Source organism: Mus caroli, chromosome 5 (genome assembly GCF_900094665.2).
Source record: "Mus caroli chromosome 5, CAROLI_EIJ_v1.1, whole genome shotgun sequence".
NCBI lineage: Eukaryota > Metazoa > Chordata > Mammalia > Rodentia > Muridae > Mus > Mus caroli.
The window spans coordinates 11,137,764-11,150,694 of NC_034574.1; positions in this window are offsets into that span (position 1 = coordinate 11,137,764).

Below are 12,931 nucleotides of genomic sequence, written 5' to 3' on the forward strand. Positions count from 1 at the left end.
AAAGAAAAAAAAAAAAAAGAGAAATTTTGTAAATGATTTTTGACTTATTGAACATTTAAACAACAAACCAGATCTCAGAATATTTTTATCACTTGTAATCATGTCAAACTTGAGAGAGAGAGAGAGAGAGAGAGAAAGAGAGAGAGAGAGAGAAAGAAAGAAAGACAGAGAAGGAATGAAGGAAGGAAGGAAGGAAAGAAGGAAGGAAGGAAGGAAGGAAAGAAGGAAGGAAGGAAGGAAGGAAAGAAGGAAGGAAGGAAGGAAGGAAGGAAGGAAGGAAGGAAGGAAGGAAGGAAGGAAGGAAGGAACAAGTAGACAAAGAAAAATAAGCTGCTATTTGTGAGGAAAGTTTCCTGCTAGACCAGTTTTATAGACTCAACCAGCCAGTGGTCTACCTTGGCTTTATGCAGAGCAGAGGTATGAAGCTAAGGCCACGGCAGTGTCAATTATTGTGTACCCGTTTAAGCCAGTATCCCACCTTCCCTTCCTGTTGCTATGGCAATTTCAGAGGACAAGTAGTTCATTTGGCTCACAATTCCAGGTTTTCTGTCTTCCTTGCAGAAAAGTTGAGGTGGCAGGAACTCCAAGCAGCTAATCATGCCACATCCCTGCACAAGAAGGGGAAAAAGGCAGTTAATGTATGTATACCTCTTAGGTCACTGATTTTGAAAGAAAATTAAATTCAAGGTCCGTGACTCATGCAGCTTACTAGTTAGGAGGGCTTTTTGGGCCAAGGGCAAAGAACAAAGGCTATTGCTGTTAAGTCAGTCCAAGAACTGGCTAGCCATAAAGATAGAGGCATATAAAGACTATCTCAGGAGGGTTGTCCAGACTATCTCAGCCAAGTTAAGTACCTGACCCTCAGAATTGCTGTTACCTAGCTCTGCATGTACAATTTGCTGATGTTTAAACTGTCCAATTATGTGTAACTGCACCAATTCTTCCCCTGCCCCCAACTTTTTTGTATATAAACCCCTAGCTTCTGAGCCTCGTGGTCAATTCATCTGTCTCCTGCGTGAGACATGTGTCTGCCCAGAGCTCCGTCATTAAAGTACTTCATGTGTTTACATCAAGACGATCTCTCGTGATTCCTTGGGTGTGCACACCATCTCAGGACTTGAGTGGGGGTCTCCCCACTGAGGTCTTTCAATTTCACTCTGCACATCCCAGAATTCAAATGTTGGAAATGGTGCCGCCCACAGTCATGGTAAATTTCCCCACATCAATTAACCGAATTAAACCAACCAACCAAACAAACAAAAACTCTGAGAGACACGTCCATGGCCAAACCCAGTTTTAAAATCTTTTCATTGAAATTCTCTCTTCCCAGTGATTCTATAACATGTTAAGCTGTCAACTGGTATGATCACAACTGTGTTTATCCCATTCTGGAAATGGGATAAAAGCAGCAAACTCTTTCCCTTAGAAAATAGCGTTACAGCTGGGCATGGTGGCACACGCCTTTAATCCCAGCACTCAGGAGGCAGAGGCAGGTGGATTTCTGAGTTCAAGGCCATCCTGGTCTACAAAGTGAGTTCCAGGACAGCCAGAGCTATACAGAGAAACCCTGTCTCAAAAAACCAAACCAAAAAAAAAAAAAAAAAAAGAAAAGAAAATAGTGTTACAGAAAGAAACTCAGCGTTTGCATAGAATTTTGTGTTGTTAATACCTTGACCCATGGCCCTGTCCCACAGTCATCCAAAGAGTTCAAAGAGTTCAATTCATTCAACAGCAAAGGAATCTAAAGGCATATGATAAGAGCATACATACCTCTTCATGCCAGCAAATTAATCTTAGCAATATTTCCTTGTTCTTCTTTTTTCTATCCATCCACCTATCTATCCATCAATCCATCTATCTATGTATCTATCTATCTACATTTTATCCATGTCTTTTTAAAGTTCCAGTAATGGAAGTTTTTGATGCTGTGGCTTATATCAGATGATAATATTCACAAGATATACATTTCTAGCTATATATTAAGTAATCCTAGTATTGAACTCTGTACATTTACCTAGAAGAGACAGAAATTCTGAGATGTGTTGAATAACCAAATAAAGTTAGATAATGAGAATGCATTTTCTTGATATTCCACAATGAGTTAGAAGTAGGAGGCATAAAGCTCACGTTTTTAAAGAGATCCCTCCAAAGTTGGGGGATCGGACCCCTCCCTGCAGTCTTCATAATCAAATCAGAATCTGCCCCCAAAATCAGTGTACCATAACAGCCTAGGTGTTGATTCATCTGGGTCTGAAAGCTGGTCTGGTCTTACTCATTATGTAACCACAGGCCACATCCTTATTCTCATCACCCCTGGTCTCAATATAATGGGAATAATAATAACTACAAACTGATGGTTAACTAGTTATTCTTAGTACATAGAAAATTAGGTTTAATGGTGTATACACGGGTCCTTAGAGAGTCTCATTATTTTCTGTGCTTCAATATCCCTTTTTATATGTTTATTTCATAGAGTTATTGTGAAAATTAAATGTCAACCTATATATATAAACAAGTGAGAATTTATTTAGGCTTTGATAAGTACTCAATAGATGTATTGTTTTGTTTATGGTTAATTTACTGTCCTTTCTGTATATGTATGTAGTATGTAATTAATTGGGAGTAGAAGAGATCTTATCAAGACAAAGGTATAGCAACTGTCTGGGGAAAGGAAAGTATATTCCTTGATGAGAGTCTCTATGGAAAAGGTGCTTCTCCTACATTCAAGCAAAATGAGCTCCTGCCAATTACCTTAGGATGGGGTAGGCTCTCCATGTCCTCAATGAATGCCAGGTTACAAGAGACATACTTCTGTATGCAGTGTCTACAGTCTGCAACCTGTATACTATTTAATGTCTGATCATTCCTCAGGTATCACGTCTGGTGTCTTTCCATCAGTAGTTTTCCTTCACTCTTAAGGCAGATAAAATAAGATGCAAAGCTTTCAGAGTACACACAGTGCTTGTCCTTATAGAACTTGTCAGAGGTAATGCTTTTGTGCTGACTTGGGACTTATTTATCTAATGATTATTGACCTGCCTAGGATTTAAGGCTCATGAAGACAGGGATCATGGTTTTTGTCTCACCCCTGAGCCTAGCACACTGAGCAGATTATGGATAAATATACAATAAATACTGAGTAAGTAACAACTGTGCAAAGTAGGAGAGAGAGTGATCATTGCTTAGTTGAAATTAAACAGTGCTAAAGAGGATTACAGGACCCAAAGGGAACATAAATGCTAGATTAATTTAACTGAGAACGTGGCTGGTTCAGGATAGATGACTGTAGAAGGTTTGTGTTTGTTAAGGGAGACATGAAAACAAGAAGAAAGACAGATTTTGGAAAACAAGTTTGAGAAAATAGAAAAGCAAGATAATATTAGTGTGTGGCTAGGTATACGAGATTATAAAACATGAATGTTTAAGAGCTGAACAAACTGTATGGAAATAAAGAATAGACTTACTGTAAAGAATTGTAAGGTATTTACCATTAAACAGATTAACTGATATTATGCTAATGATATGAATACCTTTCTCTAAGAGCAAGTCAGAATTGTATAGTTTAAGCAAAGGAGGGCATATGATATGCATGAGATAAAGTTTGAGGCAAGAAACTAAAACTACGACTACTTCAGGATTTTGAGCATAGTGATTTAACTGAGGACTAGGTAATTTAAAAACCAGTTAAAACAGCTGGAAACATGAGCACTGAAAGGAGACTCTCTGGCTGCCTGTGAGTGTGTCTCAATATCTAGTTTCTCTCTCTCTCTCTCTCTCTCTCTCTCTCTCTCTCTCTCTCTCTCTCTCTCTCTCTCNACACACACACACACACACACACACACGGGGCCAGGGGGGCTGTCAAGTACCATATTATGCCAAAGGGTGAGAGGCTTGATAAGACTGCTCCATGTATACCACTTATTTAATTCTATGATTGTTTGTTAATTAATACGGATTTAAGAGGGACTGAATTAAGGTGGAAAGAAAGAAAATGCCACTGATCACCAACCCTCAGTTTCTAGCATCTAAGCTAACATGGTCCTTTTGACAGAGACAGAAAATTTGGCAGACCTCACAGAGAACTGTCTCCTTCCAGGTTAGTCTGTAATCATATATTCCCTTTAAGGTAGATGATCAATGTGTTTTTAGAAATCCTTCAGAAGTTGCACTTACACTGTGCAGCATTTGACTTCTCATTCCAAGCTGGTCTTGCAAGCTCAGTGTACTTTCTGAATTATTTTCCTTCTAAAGAAATGAGAAAAGTTATGGATAAAACATGCCCCAACTTCTGAAAGAATACCATCATAGTGTTTTAGTTGTTCAAAATCATCCCTAAACATTGGATGTGATCATCACAGTTTTATAGTTTTAAAATGTCAGTGAGAAAATATTGCCCATGGTCATTACCTTTCTAAGAATATAATGCACAGCTGTTAATCACCAACTCCATTCATCCAGTTTACATAAAGCCAAAGCCAGTCTACTGCCTACATTCCAGCCTACATTTTACTTTTTACAGTCCTTCCATTTGGACTAAAAACCAGGATCCTTGCCAGTAACAACCACCTCCAATGTTTTCAATATTGCTACAATCACCCTGGCAACGCAGAAGACAGGACATAAATAGTTGCTCTGCCAAACGTATCTATTGCTTTGTTATGCTTGTGGGAGTTAGTGTTGTCAAGGGGAGTTTAGACAAAAGTTAAAAGTCAATTTTGACCTATTAATGGCAAGCTATTATTTTAAAAAGTGCACTTGTGTTTTATTTATGTAAACAAGTATGCAGAAATGCAAACAAAATATAAAGTCTATTATGATTGAGAAAAATTCTTACTTTTTTCTCAGCAACAAGGACCAGCAGATAATCAGTAAATGCCTTTTAAATGGGTGAAATTGTCTAATATAAATATGTTTTTAAAATCAAAGCTGAAGGTTTAACATAATTTATATCATTGCTTTAGTAATACTAAAACATTTTTAAAACCAAGATTGGCTATGTAGTTCACCTGGGAGACAGTTTGCCTAGATGCATGATGCTTCCTGGATTTCACTAAGGGCACTCCCTAAACCATACACACCTTAGATCCAGTGATAGGCAAGAAGATGGAGGAGAATCAGAAAGTAGGGCTATCTTTGGCTACATAATGAATTTGAGGCCACCCTCATCTGTATGAGGCCCTGTAGTAAAAGAAATGGAATCCATAATCTAGAATTTTTTAAAATCTCAGCACTGTTAATGGATACAGAGTTGGTTCATTGTTTTATTTTAGTAAACTCTAGAGATATGAGGTAATGAGAATAATCAGAAACAATGCCACTGGATACTATCAACATTGTGTTAAAATGAAGATAAAATACATACTTTTTACAGTTTTGTGGAACTTAGTCTCCCAACTCCTTAATCCACAGCACATGTGGTAGATATTTTGCTAAGAAAAACGTAGACCTCAAGAGATCAACAAAAGATAGCATGATTCTTCAGTAGTCAGGGTAGATTCAGGCCTACCCTAAACTGATGATTAACAGGTCACATAATTACTCTTTAGGTGTCCCTTACAATCCCCAATGCTCCCAATCCTTTCTGGAGCTAGAAAACAAAAATCAGGATCATACTATAGAGGTAACTCAGTTTTACTTTCTTTAAATGTCTGTCATCAATGTCCCCTAATAGTGATCTTGGCATTTCCCCCATGATTTGGGGAGTCTCTATTTTCAAAGGATAGTGACGGTGGGAAGAAAAGCAGCAGGGAGCTCACATGTTAGTACCAAGGAATGCTTTTCTAAATCAAAATGATTTTTGGAAGCAGTCATGTGTGCAATGTATTTGTATCACTTCAGAAAGAATAACCTGATATAAACCAAGCATTTAAGTGAGAGGCTACCATGGAAACAGAGATGCATTACTGACTTTCCATTCAAGCAAATAGCTTGGCACATAAGAAGAACATGGAATTGGGAGATAGAGAGCTCAGGTTTCCAATTTTACTACAACATTTACCCTTTGCTCACGTGGGCAAATTACTTTGAGTTTGACTTGTCAAATAAAAGAAAGTGTACAATAATAAAAATTAATAGCAACCTTTGGCTTTCAGGGATACTAAAGCTCAAATTGGTCATGTAAGATCATATCAGTTCTGAAATTATAGTGATTTTAACATGTATAAGGGCATTCTATGATGTTTGTGAAACAACAAAAACATTAAGAACATATTTATTAGGACACATTTCTATTGTGAAATGTAGTAATGTAAATTATTCATGATAATAATGGCATCTTGATTATTATGGCTACCCTATGACACAATATAGAATATACATTACAATGTTTTAATATTACAAAAGAGAAATTTGGCATAGAAATGATAAAGAATCATAGCAAAGGTGAAATAAAAAGAATCTTTAAATTAGAAATTAATCCCTGTCATCTAAGGAATGTATTTTTCAGGACTCTTGGGTATGACTATGTAGCATGCAGTTTTACCATGTCCTAGATGCCTTTGTGTTATGATTAGTTGCCGCAGACCCTCTGGGTCCCTTTGTCTGCGTGGAACGGGTCTCTGGTCACAGGTGGGCAAAGAGTTGGTGAATGACACACACAAACACGCAAGATTGTGTAGAATCTAAATGTTGTTTGTCAAATTGAGCATCAAGCTTTTTTTTTTTCAAACAAAACACACAATAACTCCTTTATTAAATAAAAGTTAAAACATGTAAAGCTAAAATATTACCTAAAGAGTCATATATATAGTAATGTCCAGGAAAGGAAGAAAATGATTAAAGCACAACCAATAGCGTTCCTCCGGTAAGGAGGAAGGGGGATTTAATAGAGGAAGGGCCAATACTACTAGTTAAAGCTTATTCCTTACATTAAAACAGGTATACATTGGTATACATGGCATTGTTTTAACCGTGTACACATATACAAATTATGGATACATTATTTGTGCTAATTCATTCATTGTATATTACACATTTATAAGAAAAATCACTTTGAGACTAAATATAATAAAGCCTTTGACCCTTCAACCTTCCTTTTGAAATAGTTTCTATGTAGATACTATTCCCAGAAATTAAACATCCTGCTGAGAATTTTTGAGGATAATTGATTAAAGATGGAAAGACAAAAGAGGCCTGGGGAGCCAGCCCTAGGTTTCTGTTGTAATTTATTACTAAAATTGAACTACTTTACTCTCAGCTTAATAAAAGTTTAAGAGAAGGGAGTATGAGTGAAGCTCTGGGGATCCCAGCCACTATGATTCTTCTGTTTGGAACATCTGACCCTGTTCATGTCAATGAGGTGTGAGCTATTGTCCATGCCCCCTCCTTGTATTGGACGCTAATAGACCACCCCAAGCACACTAGAGTGTATCTAACAAAGGAGCTCTGATTTAAACAGTACGCATCAAACTTTTTATACAAAAGAAAATAGGGAAGTTAGGTGACACATCGGCAAGGTACAAATGAGGTTACTGGATGCTTAATGACTCTTACACAAAACAGAGGAATGTAAACACAAAGACTGGCAGGAACTGGGCAATAAAACCACTGAGACAAAGTCAGCCCTATCTAAGAGCAGCTATAATCTTAGAAGCCAGGTGTGAGCTCTTTATACTCCTAGGGCAAGGGCTTTCACACCCAAGTCATGGCTCTAATTAGGGAGTTCCACTCTAGCGAACCATCTCATGAATAATGTAATACTCTAAAACCACAGCCTGATCTACTTCCTAAACCATTGTAAATTCCTGTATATGGGAGCAACTTGGCTTTTGTTCTAAGTGACAGTGTAATACCAGAGGCAATTCTGAATGTCACTGAATAGGCAACATTGAATTCCAAGCCCATGGTCAGCTCAAGGACTTTCTAGGATGTTGGAACACTGGCGAAGGCTTAGCTATCTCAGAATTCAATCTTAAAAGGCACTTATAATAAGATAATACTAAAAGACAGCGCGTGGATCCATACACCAGACTAACTCGGGGATAGGGTATGAATATACGGGTTATGAGACCACCAAAGCTCCAGGAGGTGAGTTCCTTTTGAAACTCTTTGCCTCGTGAGTGCTCCTAGGCCTCTCGGCCTGCCAAGCAGACTTCACTGGAGTGTGAGTATGTGGCAATTAGTCTGTATCTTTAATGGAATGGAGTGAAGAGGGCTACTAGTGCTTTTTTATTATTTATTTGTTTGTCCAGGCAAACCATAGATTTAATTTGTAGATAACAGATATCTGCAAAAGAGTTATGGTGTTTAGTAGAGTAGATATCAAGAGAATAGTATCACAAAATTCATGCCTTATTAAAAGGATTATGGGAGTTTCACAAATATTGTGAAAGATAATTATTTGCAAAAAGAATAAAAATGTTGATCTTCCAAAAAACAAATGATACAAACCACTTGAGAGGCCTGTGAAAGAACAAACTGTGTCATCTTCAGATACTATAATAAATACCATCTTCAAGTCAAATGAAATAGCAGCCCCCCCCACCCACCCCCCCACACACACACACATCCAAACTTCTGGAAGGTGGAGATTTGGGAGGGTTCTAGCATCCAGTAATCTTGATTGTGTTCTAGTGACTGCTCTCCTCTGAGCTTGTAGATGGCTGCCTTCTTCCTGTGATGTGAGAGATAGGTAGATAGATAAGATGGGTGGGTGGGTGGATGGATGGATGGTCAGACAAAAGACAGACAGACAAATAGATAGATGGTAGATGATAGATATAAATGGGAAGAAAGATGGATAGATAGATAGATAGATAGATAGATAGATAGATAATAAATAGTTTAAAATTTATGACCATAATGGTAATTGTGGTTATTTTATGACAGAATACAGTCATAGGATAATACACTGTCATTTTTAAATTTTTATTTATTATTATTAATTATTTATTTACATTCCAATATTGTCCCCCTTCTTGGTCCCCCTTCTCAAGTTCTTCACATCATCTTCCCTCCCCTTTGCTTCTGAGGGGTTGCTTCCCCACCCACCCACTGCCATCTCAACCTTTCCCTATGGCATCAAGTCTCTACAGGATTAAGTGCATCCTTTCCCACTGAGGCCAAACAATGCAGTCCTTTGCTACATATGTAGTGGGGGCCATGGGCCAGCCAATGTATGCTCTTTGATTGGTAGCTTAGCTTCTGGGAACTGTGAAGGCTCCAAGTTAGTTGATATTGTTGTTCTTCCAATGAGATTTGCCATCCCCTTCAGCTCCTTCAGTCCTTCCCCTAACTCTTCCATAGAGGTCCCTGACCTCAGTACCAATAGATGGCTGTAAATAATGGCATCTGTGTCAATCAGCTACTGGTAGAGCCACTCAGAGGCCAGCCATGCTAGGCTCCTGTCTACAAACACAACACCCTTCACAATATTCACAAATAATATAAAATATCTTGGTGTAACACTAACTGAGCAAGTGAAAGGTTTATATGACAAGAACTTCAGGTCCCCGAGGAAAGAAATCAAAGACCTCAGAAGATGGAAAGATCTCCCATGCTCATGGATTGGTAGGATTAACATAGTAAAAATAGCCATCTTAACAGAAGCAATCTAGGGATTCAATGCAATCCCCATCAAAACTTCAACACAATTCTTCACGGACATGGAAAGAGCAATTCTCAACTTCATGTGGAATGACAAAACACCCAGGATAGTAAAACAATTCTCAACAATAAAAGAACTTCTCGGGGAATCACCATCCATCTCATTTCTTATAATCACTACCACATCATGAGGGGTCCACTCTCAAACCTTGTCTGAATTTAAGTACTACTCAACAGTCTCAAAGTATTATCTCCATTTTCATCTCCTTGGGAGTTCAGGCTGTTGCATCTGGGCTTTGGAGAAGCACAGGCCTTCTACTCACAGAGGAAAGAGAACTCAGTGGCTTACTCAAATAGGATGAAGTAGATGGTACTTTGTTTTACTAAAACTAAACTGAATTTACTGTTAAAGCAACTACCTAAACTATCGTGTTTACTTCTCTAAATGTCCTTGAAAACATGCAATAGCACAAAAATGAATTCAGTCTCTTCATGGAATTTATAAAGTGTAAAGACTATATATGTGAAAATAGATAGCTGAGTCTAAACTACCACTCTTGTCAGCAGCCACTCATGGTGAGAAGCCAGAAGTGATGAAATAAGAAATAAGCTGAAGAGCGTAAGAACAAAGGGCAAAAAAGGCACCAAAGGATGGACAGGAAAGGGAAGACAGGTCCAGGAGAGGCTTAAAACAGCACCAGGTTGAACAATGGCAACCTGCATGGTCAGCTGCAACGTTAACTAAAGATAGAGAAACTAAATAAAACTAAAGATAAAGGTGGAGGGGACTCCAACACTGGATTCCAGGATCAAGATTCAACGAAGACTTTAAGGATGGACAGACAGAATTTCTAGATAGTAGATTTTTTCATGTTCAAAATAAATGTTTCTGACTTATTTTTTTCTCTGATGCAACGTTCAGCTTAGTGTGTGTGTGTGTGTGTGTGAGTGTGTGTGTGTGTGTGTGTGTGTGTGTGTGTGTGTGTGTGCATTCTGTGATGCCATCCATTGAATTGGCTCTTGTACTCCCACATTCTATCAGTTAAAACAACAGGAGAAAGGAAGAGTGGATACCTTCATCTCCAACGTTTTCCTGGACAGACTCCCTTCCTGAGGCAATGAAATAGTTGTCAACTTTGGAGAGGTTCCAAAAACGTCCTTTCCGTGCCTCTGGCCTCTAGTCAGCCACAAAAATTTGAATTCCTTGCGGTTTAGACACCGAGCTAAGATCCACCAGATGGCGCCAAAACTATAGCCTGCGCCTTAAGATGCGTCCAGAGACCAACCTTTGAATCCACTTCAACAGGTCAGTTCCTGTAACTATTAACAAGAAACAACCCTTGTTCTGTGTAGTTGAATTTTTAAAGCACATTTCTCAAATTCCTTTTGGGATTTTTCATAGTTATACTATTTCTCTTTGGTAATTTGTATTTTCTTCTTAGGAAATAGGCATCTTTAAGTTACAAGCCTCAAAATAGGGGAGGGCGAGTCATGAGGAGTTGAAAGGCAGCCTAGGCTACTGATTGTTAAATGAGCTGTATTCTTCATACCTTTCTATTTCCTCGTTTTTAAAATTTAAGAAAACCAAGTGAAAGTTTTATAAATTCCAGAGGCAAGCATAGTTAACACAGTATATTTAATAAAATGGTGTCAAACACCAACCTAAGAATGAATAGCTAAGCAGTGTCCCAGCTCTCAGAGGTCATTATGCTCAGCATTCTCCAAAGGATGCTAGACGACCAATAACATAATGAGCTCTGGACATCCAACTTTCTCCTTGGAGCTATTAGGAGCCAGCCCCTTGGAATTTTGTCTAAGATGAACAGGTACACAGAAAAATCATACTGTCTTTCTTGTCTTTTTTTTAAAAGGCAGGGGCCATCTAAGGCCAGGGTGTTGGTTATAATTTAGTAATATTAGTAGGCAATGTTGAAGGGTCTACCTTAGGACATCAGTGTACCCATGACCGTTTTCATATCCCTACTGGTGTGTACCTAGACCTTACTAAATTTCTATATGTTTGTTCAGTATGCTATTGCAAAACCAGTTCTCAAGCCTCCAACAGGGGTACAATATTGCTGTATGTATACTTACACACATACATCCAGTTGTAAAATAGTTTCTTACATGCTGAACTGAAGGTTGCCTCAGAGAAAAATAAATCAGAAGCATTCATTTTGAACATGAATAATCTGCTGTGTAGGAAAAAAAAAAACTCATTGAAAAACCCAGCTAAGTTGTAGAAGAGGATGGACGTGTTAGAAAAGATAAGCCTTGTTGATATTTGCCTCTTAAACCAGCAATTTCTTGACAAGCCTTGGAGAAATTCAGGTATTAGCTATCTGGTATCACGTGGGAACAGTTCCTCTGACGGACCCTTCTACTGCCTAATTGTTGGTTTAGATTTCCTAATTTCCATTGTCTGGAGGCTGTGTTATCAAAGGGATATCAAAGGGTGGAGTTTTGCTGTTGTTGTTGATGTTGTTATTTGTTGTTTGTGTTTTTCATTTTTGTTTCTTTTATTTTTGTAAGAAAAGTGTAAATGTTCAATATCAAAATGGAGAGCACCTCATTGCGAATTCAAATCACTGATCTCTTACGTGATCTGCTGCTAATTGCTTGCTTTCTTATTCAATTTTCTTGTGTACTTGTTTCTTTACCTTTAAAGGCAGCAGAAATAAAATCACTCCCACGTGGGCTCCCACGTGGGCATGCTTGAATGTGACTCAGCTTATGATGGCGTCTGATGCTTAGGACATCTTCAACAGAGTTACTTATGGTCACTATCATTGCCACCCCACAGACACAACTTTATTCAAGGTAAATTTACACTACTCTGCCATATTAATATAAACTGAATATAACATCTTGAAACACAACTTCAGACCTCAAATATTGGCTCTTTAAATTCTCACTACTATGTACAAAATGTGTGTGTGTGTGTGTGTATGTGTGTGTGTGTGAGAGAGAGAGAGAGAGAGAGAGAGATAGTGTATGTGTAATGGTTGACAAAAGACTATTAGAGCAATGGGGATATTGGAGATAACACTACTTAGCATTATATGGAACAAAAAGAAGCAAAAAGCTTGCAAGTCATGTAGTTACTTAAGTCCATTTGACGAAAACAAATTTTGAAGTGCTTTGAGATTTCATTATTAGATGTTCATTGTAGTGATCCAAGAATACATTTAAATATGCAAATGTAAATTTAAATATCTCCTTAAAAATTCTGCCACCAGTCGGAGGACAGTGACCTGCCCTGCAGGGAGCGCCATCTTGGCTCCGGGACTCCGCCGAGCTTAGTCTGTACAGGTCAGAGTGGGGACCACGGGGGCAAACGGCTTCTGGGACAGGCGGGAGCCACAGAGCTGCTGAGGCAGCACCCTTT